Raw genomic sequence first — 15505 nt, 5'->3', positions numbered from 1 at the left:
CATGATCCATGCTGTCAAGGCTAGGAATAAATGATGCCCTGACAAGGCACATACTGTAGCAATATATGGGATTGTGGGTCAACATTTAAAACAACGTGGAGTGAAGAAGATAACCTCAAGAAAATGATAAGAAGCATGACTCCATTTATATGGATTTAGGATACAATAATATATGTCACATACATGTTACATATATGTTAGGCTGTGATGAAAACAAAATTGCTAATAGTAGAGAGAGTTGGTGCTGTCAGCAAATGACACATAATTGACAACAAGGGTATTAGAAACGTTCTGTTTCCGAGCTGGGTGTGGTGGCGCACGGCTTTAATCCCAGCACTCGGGAGGCAGAGGCAGGCAGATTTCTGAGTTGAGGCCAGCCTAGTCTACAGAGTGAGTTCCAGGACAGCCAGGGCGATACAGAGAAACCCTGTCTCAAAAAACCAAAATAAAGAAATAAATAAAAATAAAATTAAGAAAAGAAAAGAAAAGAAAAAGAAACGTTCTGTTTCACCAAAGAGGACAAGTAAGACCAACAGAGGCATTCAGTGTCTGGGAGCTTCCAGACACTGAGCCACCGAGCCACCAATCAAAGAGCATACTCAGGCTGGACTTAGGCCCCCACACATATAGCAGATGAGCAGCTTGGTCTTCATGAGGGTCCCCCAACAACTGGAGCAGGGGTTGCCCCTAAACCTGTTGCCTGCCTGTGGATCCAGTTCCCCTAACTGGGCTGTCTTGTCTGGCCTCCGAGGAAGAGGATGTGCCTAGCCTAATAGAGACTTGATGTGCCAGGGTGGGTTGATACCCAGTGGGGGCCTCTACCCTCTCAGAGGAGAAGGGGAGGGGGAATGTAGGGAGGGGCAGTGTGAGGTGGGTACTGGGAGGAAAAAGGCAGGGGCTTCGATCAGGATACAAAATGAATGAATGAATGAATGGATAAATAAATAAATAAATATAGAGATATAGAAATATAGAAATATAATACCAGAAAAGAAAAAGAAGAAGGGGGAGGAGGAGGAAAAAGAGGAGGAAGAGGAGGAAGAGGAAGAGGAGAAGACTAGTTAATGAGGAGTCTAGTGTACAATTGTTTATTTTGATTATTGCACAACTTAACAAGTACATGCCATAGACATTTCAGTAGATGGGTTTCAGAGATTATATAGGAGTAAATAAAAAGTTTGCTTGTTGTACTGGCGGTTTTGTGTGTCAACTTAAAACAAGCTGGAGTTAATCACAGAGAAAGGGGCCTCCCTTGAGGAAATGCCTAGATGAGGTTCAGCTATAAGGCATTTTCTTAATTAGTGATCAAGGGTGGAAGGGCCCATTTGTGGGTAGTGCCATCACTGGGCTGGTAGTCCTGGGTTCTATAAGAAAGCAAGCTGAGCAAGCCAGGGGAAGCAAGCCAGTAAGCAGCACCCCTGCACAGCCTCTGTATCAGCTCCTGCCTCCAGGTTCCTACCCTGTGTGAGTTCCAGTCCTGACTTCTTTTGGTGATGAACAGCAATGTGAAAATGTAAGCTGAATAAACCCTTTCCTCCCCAATTTGCTTCCTGGTCATGATGTTTGTGCAGGAATAGAAACCCTGACTAAGACAAATTGGTAACAGCATAGTGGGGTATTCCTGTGACAATCTGACCATGTTTTGGGGAGAACTGTGGAAGGACTTTGGTTAGAAGAGCCATTGGGTGTTAAGAGCTCTGTGGGATATTCTGTAGTAGCTTGGAAGATAATGTTGAGAACTGTGCAAACAATGGAGGCCTGGTTTGTGAAATTTCAGAGGGAAGATTAAAGACTCTTATCAGGGCTGTTGCTATTTTGATTGTGAAGATTCTGTGGTTTTGGTTATCTGGGGCTGAAGAATATGCTGTGATTAACAAGATACCAGAACTACTAAAGCGAAAACTTTGCATTACTGGGACATTTGATGCCAGTTAGCTGGAGCTAAGAAATTAGCAGTGATTAAGAAGAAACCAGTGTCACTAAGGCGAAATCTTCTGGGAAGTGTTTCCTGAGAGCACAGAGAAGCTGTGTGCCAGAGGCAGCCACAGTTGTACCTCTTGATGGCAGCCAGACTTGGTAATATTTGAGTCACCCAGGTGGTACTGGTTTTGAAACATGAAGGGGTAGCAGCTGATGCTTGGCACTGTGAGAGGCCATGGAAGGCCATTGGTGAAGGTGCAGCCTCAGTGGCAGTTGAAGGCCCAGGACTGAAGGGGTCATACAGAGAAGCTGAGGCTTAGCACCATGAAGAGAGCTTATGGAAGGCGGCTATTTGTAAAAGCACAGTCCAGTTGCAGCAGAAGACAGCAGTGTTTTGGAGATACCAGTACCATGAGGTGACCAGCAAGAACAACAGCAGCAGTAGAGTACAGGCAGCTGGAGCCCAGAAGACAAGGTGTGTGGTACAAAGGGCAGAGCTGGAGAAGTGACCCAAGCCCATGGAGGAGCCCAGAAGATCATGAGTGGATCCCAGACATTGCACTATTAGAGTTTGATTGTGCTTTTTATTGTGTCTATGCCCGGATATTTTTCCTTCTTGAAGTAAAAAAGTATTTTAGTGGAGCCCACAGTTTTTGAATTGTAAAAAGACTTTAACATTCAAAGAAGGTTGTATATTTTAAAGTGACTGAAATTTTAATGTGTAAGAACTTGTAGATTGTGGGACTTTTAAAGTTATTTAGATCTTGGGGATGAATGAGAAGATAAGGGTTAAGGCTTACTATTAATGCGTTTGTGTGTCAAGTTGACAAGGGGTCAGTTGTTTTGGAAGATTTTGTGTGTCAACTTAAAACAAGCTGGAGTTAATCACAGAGAAAGGGGCCTCCCTTGAGGAAATCCTACATGAAATCCAGCTGTAAGGCATTTTCTCAATTAGTAATCAAGGGTGGAAGGGCCCATTGTGGGTAGTGCCATCCCTGGGCTGGTAGTCCTGGGTTCTATAAGAAAGCAGGCTGAGCAAGCCAGTAAGCAGCATCCCTCCATGGTTTCTGTATCAGCTCCTGACTCCAGGTTCCTGCCCTGTGTGAGTTCCAGGCCTGACTTCCTTTGGTGCTGAACAGCAATATGGAAGTGTAAGGTGAGTAATTCTTTCCTCCCCAACTTTCTTCCTGGTCATGATGCTTTGTGTAGGAATAGAAATCCTGACAAAGACACTTGTACATGTAGGATATAGCCCATAACTTTAAAAAGTCAGAATTTGTGCTATTTGTCTTTGCAGTGGCTGGATTATTTGTTAGCCATAATCTCTTCAAGTTTCACTTATTTTGTAATCTATGACAGAAGTTCCTTCCTTCCTATAGCTTAGCAATATTTCACCATATATACATATGATGACACATGATTCTATTTATATGAGTTAACTGAAGTAGATTTAACTAAACAGAAAACGGAGCAGCTGGAAAGGGGAGATGCAGAGAATGTCAGCCATGAGAGATTAATTCCTAGGTATAGGTGGAAAAGCACTGTGCTTACTGGTTTTTTTAATACTGAAAAAAAATAAGTTTATTGTAATTTATTTTATTTAACAATTTAGGAAGTTTGCAGTCATTAGCTGTTCCAGTGCAGTTTCAGGTGCAATTTGGAATTTCGGAATCTCAGTGGAGCTGTGAGGGTGGCAGACCTTGTAGGTAAAATACATGCACACTTTCCATAGCACGTGTGGAGGGATCACTCTAAAATTGACCTGGGCCACTCAATATGGCCTTTATTGTTCCTGATGCTATTGCATATCCTCTGTACAATAAATTCATGACCATCAGAAGATATTATATTAACTTGACATACCTGGCATCAGGGCCTTCACAGCCACCGTATGTTTTTTCCTCTCAGTCGATTATGTTCTTATAAAATTCTACTTGATCCCAGAGGAACTTTAGTAGTTTCACCCGTGGGTTCTGGGGTACAAGAAGGAATTATTTCTGTTGAGTCACAGCTGCTTTCTGCCCATTGTGCTTATTGTTCATGCTATATTGTACACATTGAAGTCTTTTGACAGGGTAGATTTTGTGTTGTTTTAGCATAATAAAACCAAGAGTCAACAAAATCAGCTTTTGAAGAAAGGATAAGAGAGGCCAGTGAGATGTCCCCATAGGTCACTCTCTGGGTCCCATATTGTGGAGGAAGGCACATCCCTGACATTTGTCCTTTGACCTCTCCATGTATGTTAAGGCACGTGTACCCACTTGTGTATACACACACCAAATAGGTACAATTTAAACAATAGCTTTAAACAAAAAGTGGCTAGGATATGGTAAGAATGTCTCACTTCAGAGCCCTCGAGTGATGCTCTTTCTCTAGCATGCTCTGTTATATGTGTGGGTGAGCGGGCACACTGTGGCGGAGAATGGCAGCTGGAGCCTGTTTCAGTAGCGAGTCCTCACCTGTAGGATGCTAAATGAAGTGTTTGATCTGAGGTGCATCAGGTGCGACTCTTCTCAAACACATGGAGAGCTGTCCCTAGAGTGGGAGGGCTAAGGTAGCAAGAATGCCACACCCGCTCCACCAAGGCCATGCCTCCTAATAGTGTCGCTGGGGGCCAGTTACATCCAAACTACCACGTACCTGTATCAGAAACAAAACAAGGGAATTTATCTTATCCATTCACCCAGCTTTTTCATGAAATTAAGGGCTGTAAGCAGAGTCGGTACTGGGAAAGTGATCAGCCACTTGCATCTGCTTTTCACCTCTTTGTTTCTGAACCTTTTTGTATCTTCGGCCCCATGATCTTTTTATATTCTTCATGTGAACATGCATACATGAACGTTAGGATGCTGGAGAGCTTCAAGTATCTTCCTAAATGGCTCTTCATCTTTTTTTTTTTAATTTATTCATTGATTGGTATGAGGGAACTGTGCACACTTGTCAAAGTGAGCATGTGGCCCAGGCAGTGGTGGCACATGCCTTTAATCCCAGCACTCGGGAGGCAGAGGCAGGTGGATTTTTTAATTCGAGGCCAGCCTGGTCTACAAAGTGAGTTCCAGGACAGCCAGGGCTACACAGAGAAATCCTGTCTCGAAAAACCAAAAAAAGAGTATCTATCTATCTATCTATCTATCTATCTATCTATCTATCTATCTATCTATACATCTCTCTGTCTCTGTCTCTGTCTCTCTCTCTCTCTCTGTCTCTCTCTCTCTCTTTCTCTTTGCATGTGGAAGTTAGAGAATGGCTTTTAGAGTCAGTTCTCTCCTTCTATCATACAGATACCAGGGACTGAATTTGGGTTGGCAGCCTTGGCAGTAAGCACCTTTCCCTGTTGACTGTCTATATGGCATCTCTACTTCATAATAATTATTATTACTATTATTATTATTATTATTATGATGATGATGATGATGATGATGATGATGGTGTGAGACAGAATTTCTCTCTGGCCTTAAACTCAGCTATCCACCTGCCTCTGTCCAGCTGAGGACTAGGATTAAAGGTGTGCACCATCACTGCCTGACTCCACATTACTGCTTGAGCTAGGGTCTCTTGGTAAACCTAGAGCTTACTGATTGGCTAGACTAGTGGGCCAGCAAGTCCCAGAAAATCCTTCTGTCTCCACTGGGATCGTAGGCATGGGACCCAGCCTTTTATCTATGTGCTGAGGTTCTAAACTTGGAGGCTTATGCTTGTACAATAACCACTTTATGAACAGAACTATCTCCACAGGCTTTAAATTTTCCTTTTAGATTTATTTTATGCACGAATGTTTTACTCACACATATGTCAGTGTACCACTTACCTTGCTGACCTGGTACCTGTGGAGGTCAATATACCATATTGCATCCCCCGGAACTGGACAGAATGTTTTCGAATCAACCAGGGGTCCTCTGCAAGAGCAACAAGCGCTCTTAAATATGCTGAGCCATCTCTCCAGCTTAGGCTGGGGAAAAAGAGGTAATGACGCAAAAATTGGAATCCATCTCAAGTGTCAGGCTCCAAGGCCTTACACTATTACTGATGCTATGGTGTGCTTACAGACAGGAGCCTAGCATGGCTGCTCTCGGAGAGGCCCAACAAGCAGCTGAATGAGTCAGATGCAGATGCTTACACCCAATGGATGGACAGAAGCCAGGAACCCCTGTGGTTAAATTAGGAAGCAGCAGTCTCCACTAACCTGGATCCCAGAGATCTCTCAGACACTGAGCTACCAACCAGGCAGCATACACCAGCTGATATGTGAGGGCCCCAACACATCTACAGCAGAGGACTGCCTGGTCTGGTCTCAGTGAGAAAAAAAATGCACCTAATCCTTAAGAGACTTGAGGTCCCAGGGAGTGGGGAGATCTGGTAGGGTGGGGGCCGGGGGTGTGTAGACATCCTCTTGGAGATGGGGGAGGAGGTATAGGATGAGGATCAGTCAGAGGGCAGTCTGGGAGGGGGATAATGACTGGACTGTAAAAAAAAAAAAAGATTAAAGAATAATATATATATAAAAGAAAGTAAAAACTGTGTAGCTCAGGCTGGCCTCCAACGAATGATGTTTTTGCCTTTGCTTCTTAAGTACATTCAATGGCTGTGCACAAGCATGACCAGCTAGCTCTTCCTACATTCTCAAGGAGCCCGTGGTCTCATTCTTTTCTCAGCAGATTTGCTGCCTCTTTCTTTAAAACAGACAAACAAAACTTCACTTGCCGAGCCTGGCTCATGGGTGCAGAGTCTTGATAGGCTGAGATTGGATCAGGTCCATGCCCACTCTGCGTGGTCAGGGGCGGGTGCTTGAAATGTGAAGTAGGGTTTGTGTAGATAGGTAGAAGGTAGACCGTGGAGGAATGGAGCAGTAAATGGACTTGGCAAAGACCCTTACTGTTGTCAAACAAATATGTAATTCAAAGCATTCAAAGAGGGCTCAATATAGTGGTTCATGGAGCACGTAGCTCAGAGATATGGCATTAATGGTAATTGAATTATTGTCTCTTATTTACTTTTTTTGTTTTTTGTTTTTTGTTTTTTGTTTTTTTCGAGGCAGGGTTTCTCTGTGTAGTCCTGGCTGTCCTGGAACTCTCTCTGTAGACCAGGCTGGCCTCGAACTCAGAAATCCGCCTGCCTCTGCCTCCCAAGTGCTGGGATTAAAGGCGTGTGCCACCACGCCTGGCTTATTTACTTATTTTTTTTAAAGATTTATTTATTTATTTATTTATTATATATAAGTGCACTGTAGCTATTTTCAGACACACCAGAAGAGGGCACCTGATCTCATTACAGATGATTGTGAGCCACCATGTGTGGTTGCTGGGATTTGAACTCAGGATCTTTGGAAGAGCAGTCAGTGCTCTTATCCTCGGAGTCATCTCTTCAGCCTGTGGGGTAAAAAGTGGGGTACTGAGTTTGACCCAGGGCTTGGGTCTCTGGGCCAGGCAGACTTGGGGAGTTTGACTGTGCACCTTTATGCCACCGCTGCAGCCTGGCAGGCGTCAGGCTGTGAGAAGCCACGGGACCCCACTCCGGGGTAGGGAAGTGCAGTCTGGGGTCCCTGCAGGCGGGCCAGAATGGCCTGCGCCCCCCACCCCCACCCCCCAGGCCTGCACAGAGGCCCGGGATGACAGATTCTCACTCTTAGACATCCCAGACGCCCACTGTATGGCACAGTAGAGCTGAGAACTGAGTGTGGGCCTGGCAGGCAGACTCTGGCTCCGGGGCGGAAGGGAAAAGAGCAGGGAGAGAGCTCCAGCAGATTCCTGCGGGGATGGACGAGCAGGGACTAGCAGGGACGAGAGAGTCCTTGGCTTGGGTTGGTGGAAGCTGTGGCTGGGAATGCCAAGAGGTTTCCGGGCAGGCGGGAGGTTAGACACATGGCTAGTTAGGGGAAGACCTGCTCTATTGCTCCAGCATGGCTGGTGGACGAGAAGAGGCAGTCCATGGGTTTAAGGACTTTATTGTAGAAAGGCAGAGAGAGGGAGAGAGTAGAGATATAGAGGCTGGCCATGGCCACGTCGAGAGAGGGGAGAAGGAAGGGGGAACAGGAGGGCAAGAGGTGAGAGTAAGAGCAAGAGAAGGAGGAGGGGGCAAACAGCCCCTTTTCTAGTGGGCCCGGCCTACCTGGCTATTGCCAGGTAACTGTGGGGGTAGAAACCAGACAGAATACCAGGAGCTTGGGGCATTGCCTATGACTGATGGCCACACACCTCTCTGCGGGTGGAAGTGGAGTGGGGTGGGGTGGGCTGTGGAAGGCTGCAGCTATGACAGGGGCCCAGGAGGCATGGCCAAACACCTGTCTTAGGGTCACCGAAGTTCAAGACCTGTGCTCAACCAGGGACCATGCTGTCTGTGCACAGGTCACTGCCCCACACCAGCCCTTGTTTTTTGTTTTTTTGTTTTTTTATAATGTGAACTGAAAATTATATCTTTACTCCTTTGTTATTGTAAAAGATAATATTTTAAAGAACTCTGCAGACCTTGAAAAATATAAATTTTTTATATAGATATATAAAAAAATAGCTGTAGTTGAGCGAGCCAGCAATTGCAGGCACCTATTGCTAGAGTCCCTTGGGACACCTGGCTTCCATCTCCCACGACGATTACTTTAGTCTCCTCTATTAACCTGCCTTACCTTTGTTGGTTGGTCTGGTTTCTGGGAGTCTTAGTGAGGGTTTCTATTGCTGCAAGAAAGCACGGTGCCCAAAAGCAAAAAAAAAGGAGGAGGAAAGGGTGTCCACATCACTGCTCATCACTGAAAAAAGTCAGGATAAGAACTCAGAGCAGGACCTAGAGTCAGAAGACGATGCAGAGGTCATGATGAGGTGTTGCCTACTGGCTTGCTCAGCCTACTTTCTTACAGAACCCAGGACCACTAGCCCACCCACAATGGACTGGACCCTCCCACATCAATCACTAATTCAGATGGCCCTCAGGCTTGCCCTCAACCTTATCTAATGGAGGCATTTTCTTAGTTGAGGCTCACAATTCTTAACCGACTAGCCAGCACACTGGGTAATATAGACATGCAGCCTGCCTTGGTCACTAACCGAGCCTTAATACAACAAGATGGCCTATTAAAAAAAAAAATTGGCTCCCCCCCCCCCTTTTGAAAAGGGTAAAATCAATGGATACAATGAAATTTCAGCTGTGTCTTAAGTATTGCCAGATACATTTAGGCTGTCCTTCCAGACTCTCAGTCACATTAGCCACCGACTGGCAAGCCATTGATTGCATCTGCACAATAGTTTTGCTTTTTCAGCGTTGTAATGACAAGACTGGCCAACAGTGCGCCTATACGTCACATCTTATTTACTCGTTATTCTATAGATAAACAGTGATGACCTAGAAAATGTTAATTCAGCAGAGTTAGACACAGTCATTGCTCAGCTCCTTAGGAGGTGTAGCTCTGCGTACACAAACTACACTAACTCATAATTGAAAATGGAAGCCCACGTGTTGGCTGGTAGACCTTCAACCTATTGGAAATGCTGAAGAAAAAGAAAGGAAAAAAAAAAAAAAAAAGGCAGGCAGGTGCCTCACATCTCAAATCCTATCCCTTGAGAGGCACAACCAGGCAGATCTCTGAGTTCAGTGCCACTGTGGTCTACACAGTGAATTCCAGGCCAGCCAGAGTTATAAGGACTCTCTCTCTCTCTCTCTCTCTCTCTCTCTCTCTCTCTCTCAATTAAAACTTGAATAAATTAAAATATAGATTACAGACATATCTTCAGGGCACAGGAGATTTTTGTAATTCTTTGCTCTTATGTATAATTCTTCTTGTGATAAAATAAGTGACATTTTCCTAGGCAGTTTAAGCATATAGTATTATGTATGCATTAATCGTATCAGTATGTTCCATATTCATGTTAACCAAGTTAAGTGGCACATTCACATTGCTATGCAGCCACCACTACTGTCTGTCCCCAGGGCTTTATCATCTCTAAGGCTATTCTCTGTCTTTAAGTGCCCATTTACAACTGTTTTTGTAACACCATTGTTTGAAATGAGGTGTATTTCTTAGGAATTTCCCTGATAATTTCTACTACTTCTTTCAGTGCCATGAAAAGAGAAGGGGGAGTGGGTGGGGACACTTTCAGAATGGCATTATCTCCAAGAATACCACATAACACTAAGGCAATAAAAAATTTAAAGCTACACTAAACTCAACACAGTACCCCCCTTGGCATTTGTAAAGACTCTTCCTGAGGGCTCTGTGTACCCACAACATCGAAGCCATGGGAATGTTTGCACAAATGCTTTCCCTCCTTGTGGGTCACATTTCCTGCACAGTTTAACTGTCATTAAAGGTTTTGTTTTTACTGTTGTGGTTAATGCAGAAACACGCTTGTAGAACTGTGAGTTTTGAGTACGGTGTGTGAGTTCAATGTTGCAGCAAGGAGGCCCCTGGAGCTGGGCTGCCGGGACCAAATCCTAAGAGAAGTCTGAGGTGCTCCACTTGCTCATACCCCACTTCTTTGCAAAACAGGACAGACAGATATGGTTTAAATACAATCTCCCTCATAAGTCTATGTATTATCGCCTTGCTGCTAGGGTGTGGGGACTGGAGAAGGGTGTGGGTGAAGATGGTAGAAAATCCTATGGTCACTGGGCATGCACCATTAAGGGGACTCTAGTTCCACACTCCCTGAGTCGATCTCTCTTTGCTTTTTGGGTTGTGATGGATGTGCTTTCTGTTGTCTGAGTTCATGCTATGATGGAGGACTGAGGCAATGAGGTGACCAGATGCTGGTCTAAAAGCTCCATCACTGTGGGCCAAAATAACCCTGTCCTCTTTGTAAGTTAATTGCCTTGGTATTTTGTGATAAAAAGCTAAATCAGGGACCATAGCAAATCTTACCTCAAGACCATACCGAGAAGACTAAGCATTCAAAGTTTTATCCTGGTACTTGTCACAGAGTAAACTGTCAAATAAGTGTTAGATTTATCACAATTATAAAGAACAAAAAGGCTGAACTGCTATATGCATTTCTCATTACAGGTTCTTAGTGGGGCAACCTGAAGCTTGTGGAATTTAAGTTTGCAGCTTGACAATGTTCTAGTCAACATTGTGAGTTTTAAAATTGAGTAATATCAGATCCATGAGCATTATACTTGTCTCCTAATCATTCTCACTGTAAGATATAAAGAAGGAAGAAAAAAGAGAAAGGAAGGAAGAAAAATGAAAAGAGCCTAAAGATTCAGTTCTTGGGTTATAATATTAATGTGTGATTACTTAGCCAAGAACTTACTGAAGCATTTCAAATTTGCTCCTACATAGTGACAAAAAAAAAGTTTTAAAACCAACAAGAATTGTTTAACATGTTACATCTTTGAAGTCCTTTCTTAGGTAAACTTTGATGTTTTACTTAAACAGCTGCCTCTTCTCAGGCAAGCCTTCACTGGGAATATCTACACCATCCCAATAGAGTTCAAAGTGGTCCCAAGGCTGAGAAATCGGCTTCATGAGAAAATATAATCTTAAGAGCTCCAAGGTCTAAGTTGATTTTATATGACAAAGCCAATTACAGACCCATCTGCTCTCTGCTTCTGAGAGCTAGTTTCAACTAACATAATTTCATATCATCTTTCTTGGGAACTAAACCCTTTGCTTCTTATGTAAGTAAAAGGCTTTCTTGACTTCAAAGGGAATTCTGACTACCTTAGAACTGAGTGCGGGTTTCTAAACATCTCCCTTTCTAAATTCTTCTTAATTCCTTCATATCTAAAAATTCTGGATAGGTGTAAAAAAATTTTAACGCATTGGTATAACTTCAATGATAGAATGTATTCATCTCTTCCCTTTGCCTCTTGTGCTTAATTGACATTTAAAAGTTGATTCTCATGCTTGTGGGGAACCTCACAGTGTCACGTGCAATTGGGTTACAATGTATTGATAGGCATTCAAAGTACCTAGAGGTGTTACATAACAATCTCTAGCCCATAGCATTGGCAGGATGAACACATGTAGTCTGGTTTTGCTCTACTTTAAAGGCATATATGGGTCATGTGGAAAGATAGAGAAGCTAAGTCAAAGAGTTTCAGCAATTCTACAGTGTCTTTAAAAAATGACCGGTAGCCTGCTGGTGCTTCTAACCTGTTACAAAGGAAAATGCTGACTCAGCCTCCTCGACTCTTCCAAGCAGTGATCAGGAATCGGGCTTGTCTCCTGGCGAGTCACTAATTTCATTCAGAGGATGCAGGCAAGCAGATATTTAAAAAGAAGATCCCTCGCCGGGCGTGGTGGCGCACACCTTTAATCCCAGCACTCGGGAGGCAGAGGCAGGTGGATTTCTGAGTTCGCGGCCAGCCTGGTCTACAGAGTGAGCTCCAGGACAGCCAGGGCTATACGGAGAAACCCTGTCTTGAAAAAATCCCAAAAAAAAAAAAAAAAAAAAAAAAAAGAAGAGCCCTCAAGTGACGGTCAAGAGAATGCCCCAAAACAAATTTGGTCTCAGAGAGCAAATTTGAACTCTAGACTCATCAGTCTTTTGCTATACTGAAAATACACATGTCATACTCAGGTTTTGCTTGCCCGGAGATACCTAACCCTATCTCCTGTCTTAGTGTGGGTGTCTACTGATTCGATAAAACCCCAGGACCAAAAACAACCTGGGGAGGAAAAGGTTTGCTTCATCTTCTACTTTCAGGCAATAATGGTCCAGGGAAGTCAGGACAAGAACCTGGTGGCAGGAATAGGAGCAGGAACCGTGGAGGGACAGGAGCGGGAATCGTGGAGGGAATTGCTTTGCTGGCATTCTTCTTGCTTGCTCAATTTATTTCCTTATACACACTGGACCACCTAACTGGAGGTCACATCACCCATAGTGGGCTGACCCTTCCTATATCAGTCATTAATCAAAAAAGAAAACAAAACAACAATTAAAAAACTCAACCAAACAAACAAAAGCCCCCCCACACCTGCATTTAATAGAGGCAGGATGTCAGGACAGGAACAGGATGACTCTAGTTTGTGTCAAGTTGACATAAACCAGGCAGTACAACTGCCTTTGTCAACTTGAAACACAAACACATCACTATTAACCCACTACCCATCCTTTCTTATTCCTCTCAAAGATCTCACACTAAAAACATAAATAAAATTAAAAGTCCCATGGTCTTTACAAACTCAAACACATTAAAATTTAAGTACCTTGAAAATATCCAATCTCTTTTAAAATCTTTAAAATTCTCTCTCAGTTGTAGGCTCTAGTAAAACACTTTCTTACTTCAGGAGGGAAAAATCAGGACATGGTCACAATCAAATCAAATCAAAAACAAATTCCAACCATTCAATGTCTGGTTCAACCACTTATCTTCCTGGTTCCTCCAAAGGACTTGGGTCACTTCTCCAGCCCTGCCCTCTGTAGCACACAGCTTGTCTTCTAGGCTCTGACTGGCTCCACTCCATTGCTACTTTTGTTCTTAGTGCTCATTACATGGTACTGATATCTCAAAAACAACAACAAAAAAAAACAAAAACAAAAACACACAAACCAAACCACTGGTGTCTTCTGCTACAACTGGAGTACACTTTGACCAATAGCCTCTCATAGGCTCTCTTTATGGTACCAAGCCTCAACACTTCTCTGCATGATCCCTTCAATCCTGGGCCTTCACCTGCTACTGAGGCAGGATCTTTACTGATGGCCTTTCATGGCTCTCATAATGGCAGCCTTCAGCTGCTCTTCATGAACCCTTTGTGTCTTCAAAACCAGTACCACATGTGTGACTAAGTCCAGATGTCAACACAAGATCCAATCATGGCTGCCTCTCTCAGGAAGCACTTTCCTGAAGATTCACCTCAGTGAAGCTAGTTTCTGCTTAATCACTCATAATTTCTCAACTCTAGTTAATTCGCATCAGTTAGTTGATCTGGTAATGAAAAAGTCTCCTTTTGTCCCTGCCACCTGTGGATCCAGGTGTAGAGCTCTCAGCCACCTTTCCAGTACCATGTCTGCATGCATGCCATCATGCTTCTCACCATGACGATTATGGACTAAACCTCTGAACTGTAAGACAGCCTCAATTAAATGTTCCCTTTATAAGTGTTGTCATGGCCATGGGGTCTCTCCACACAGAGAGAAACCCTAAGACATCAACCAAATAACAAACTACCCAAAAAACAAAACCGAGAACTGCACCCTATTGGAGGTCGTGTCTGCCTCTACAGTAGAGAGACATCCCATGCTTTTCTTAGCTGTCAGTCGCCAGTTCATTCTAGGGAAAGTAATACTAGGTTCAATTATTTGAGTCACAGTTTCAAAATTCATTGAGATTATGGGATCAGAACCAGGATTTTGGAAGCAGTAGCTAAAATAAACTTATTAAAGGTGGACTTCCTGTCAGCTGATCTTTACTGGACAATATGTGTAAAGGCTTTATTTAGATAAATAGTCAACAGGTTGAGCTCACATCTGTTGTCATTTCTCTTTCTGGGGTGAACAATTCATCCACCGCAGATGAGATTCCAGCCCCCTCTCCCCAGAAGGCAGCTCTCCTGCAGTTGGTCCTGCAGGGAATATATACCTCACCTGTCAGGACAGCCAATGGTGGGGGCCCATTGATAGATAGCTTGCTGTAACTCCATGACCCCAAAACATTTTTCAAAACCAATTTGTAAACAATTCTATTTTTCCTTGAAAGGGAGTAGAGGAAGCTTTTTTCCCTTTCTTTCTTGATCAGTCAATACATCCTACCAAAGACTTCTGAGGTCAGAAATGCTTCCTTAGCTGTGATGGTTGGTGACTGCTATAGTCACATGGCATCAAAATGGCAATGATACAAGTCAACACAGGCAGAGTAGTGGAGCTGCTGTACCCGACTCAGGTCGCCTCCAGGATTAAGGGGTAAGCTATCAGGAGTGTAGGCACAGTGGGCTCACAGCTGTATCACTGAATTACTGATTCTCAGGAATTGTGCTTAACCAAATGAGGTCTCCTCAGTGTGGGTTCCATGACCCTGCCTCCTTTTCTACCAGCTGCTGCCAACTGCCACTGTTCTCTGCAGGGTGAGAAGACCTACCCTCTCACCCAGAGTAAAACCATTGGGAGGAAAGCATCCACTCTAGGCTTTATGTGGGATTAACTGGGCTTTCTCAGTCCAGCTTCTCCCTGCCTTTCTCTCCTTCAGCACTCACAGCCTGTTTCAGATGGTCTCAGTAAATAAACTGCACAGAAACCTCTTTCTCAGAATGATTTTCTGGATCTGAGAGCTGTGATAGTCAGTCCTGTCAGAAGCGCTTATCTATAAACAACTATGGGGACCTAGCCTTGACTGATTTTTGTGTCTTAATATTGACTTTACATTTCTATGGGCAAGAGATGAAAATGGTTTTATTATGCACTTCATGATAGTATAGTGTGGGCTACATCTTGTCATTCGCTAAGTACCTGTATTTATCCTATCAGATATACACGAAACACTTATGTAGTCAGTCAAGGATTGCATGTACTAACTGACTGTGGGATGCTTCCTATCCACATCTTGGGCTCTAGAAGAAGGCAGGTCATGCAAGCCATGGGGATCTAGCCAGTAAGCAGTACCCGACCATAGTCTCTGCATCAGCTCCTACCTCCAGCTTTCTGTCCTGTCTGAGTTCCTG

The 15505-nt window shown here is 43.8% G+C and overlaps 1 pseudogene; it reads right to left on the bottom strand.

The window, feature by feature from the left end:
- Positions 1–3520: 3520 nt before the first annotated feature.
- LOC110324708 lies at positions 3521–10773 on the bottom strand (annotated as a pseudogene).
- Between the last annotated feature and the right edge of the window lie 4732 nt (positions 10774–15505).

Source organism: Mus pahari, chromosome 7 (assembly GCF_900095145.1).
Source record: "Mus pahari chromosome 7, PAHARI_EIJ_v1.1, whole genome shotgun sequence".
Taxonomy (NCBI): Eukaryota; Metazoa; Chordata; class Mammalia; order Rodentia; family Muridae; genus Mus; species Mus pahari.
Note: the sequence above shows the minus strand (reverse complement) of the source record. Positions and strands in the feature narration are given on the sequence as shown.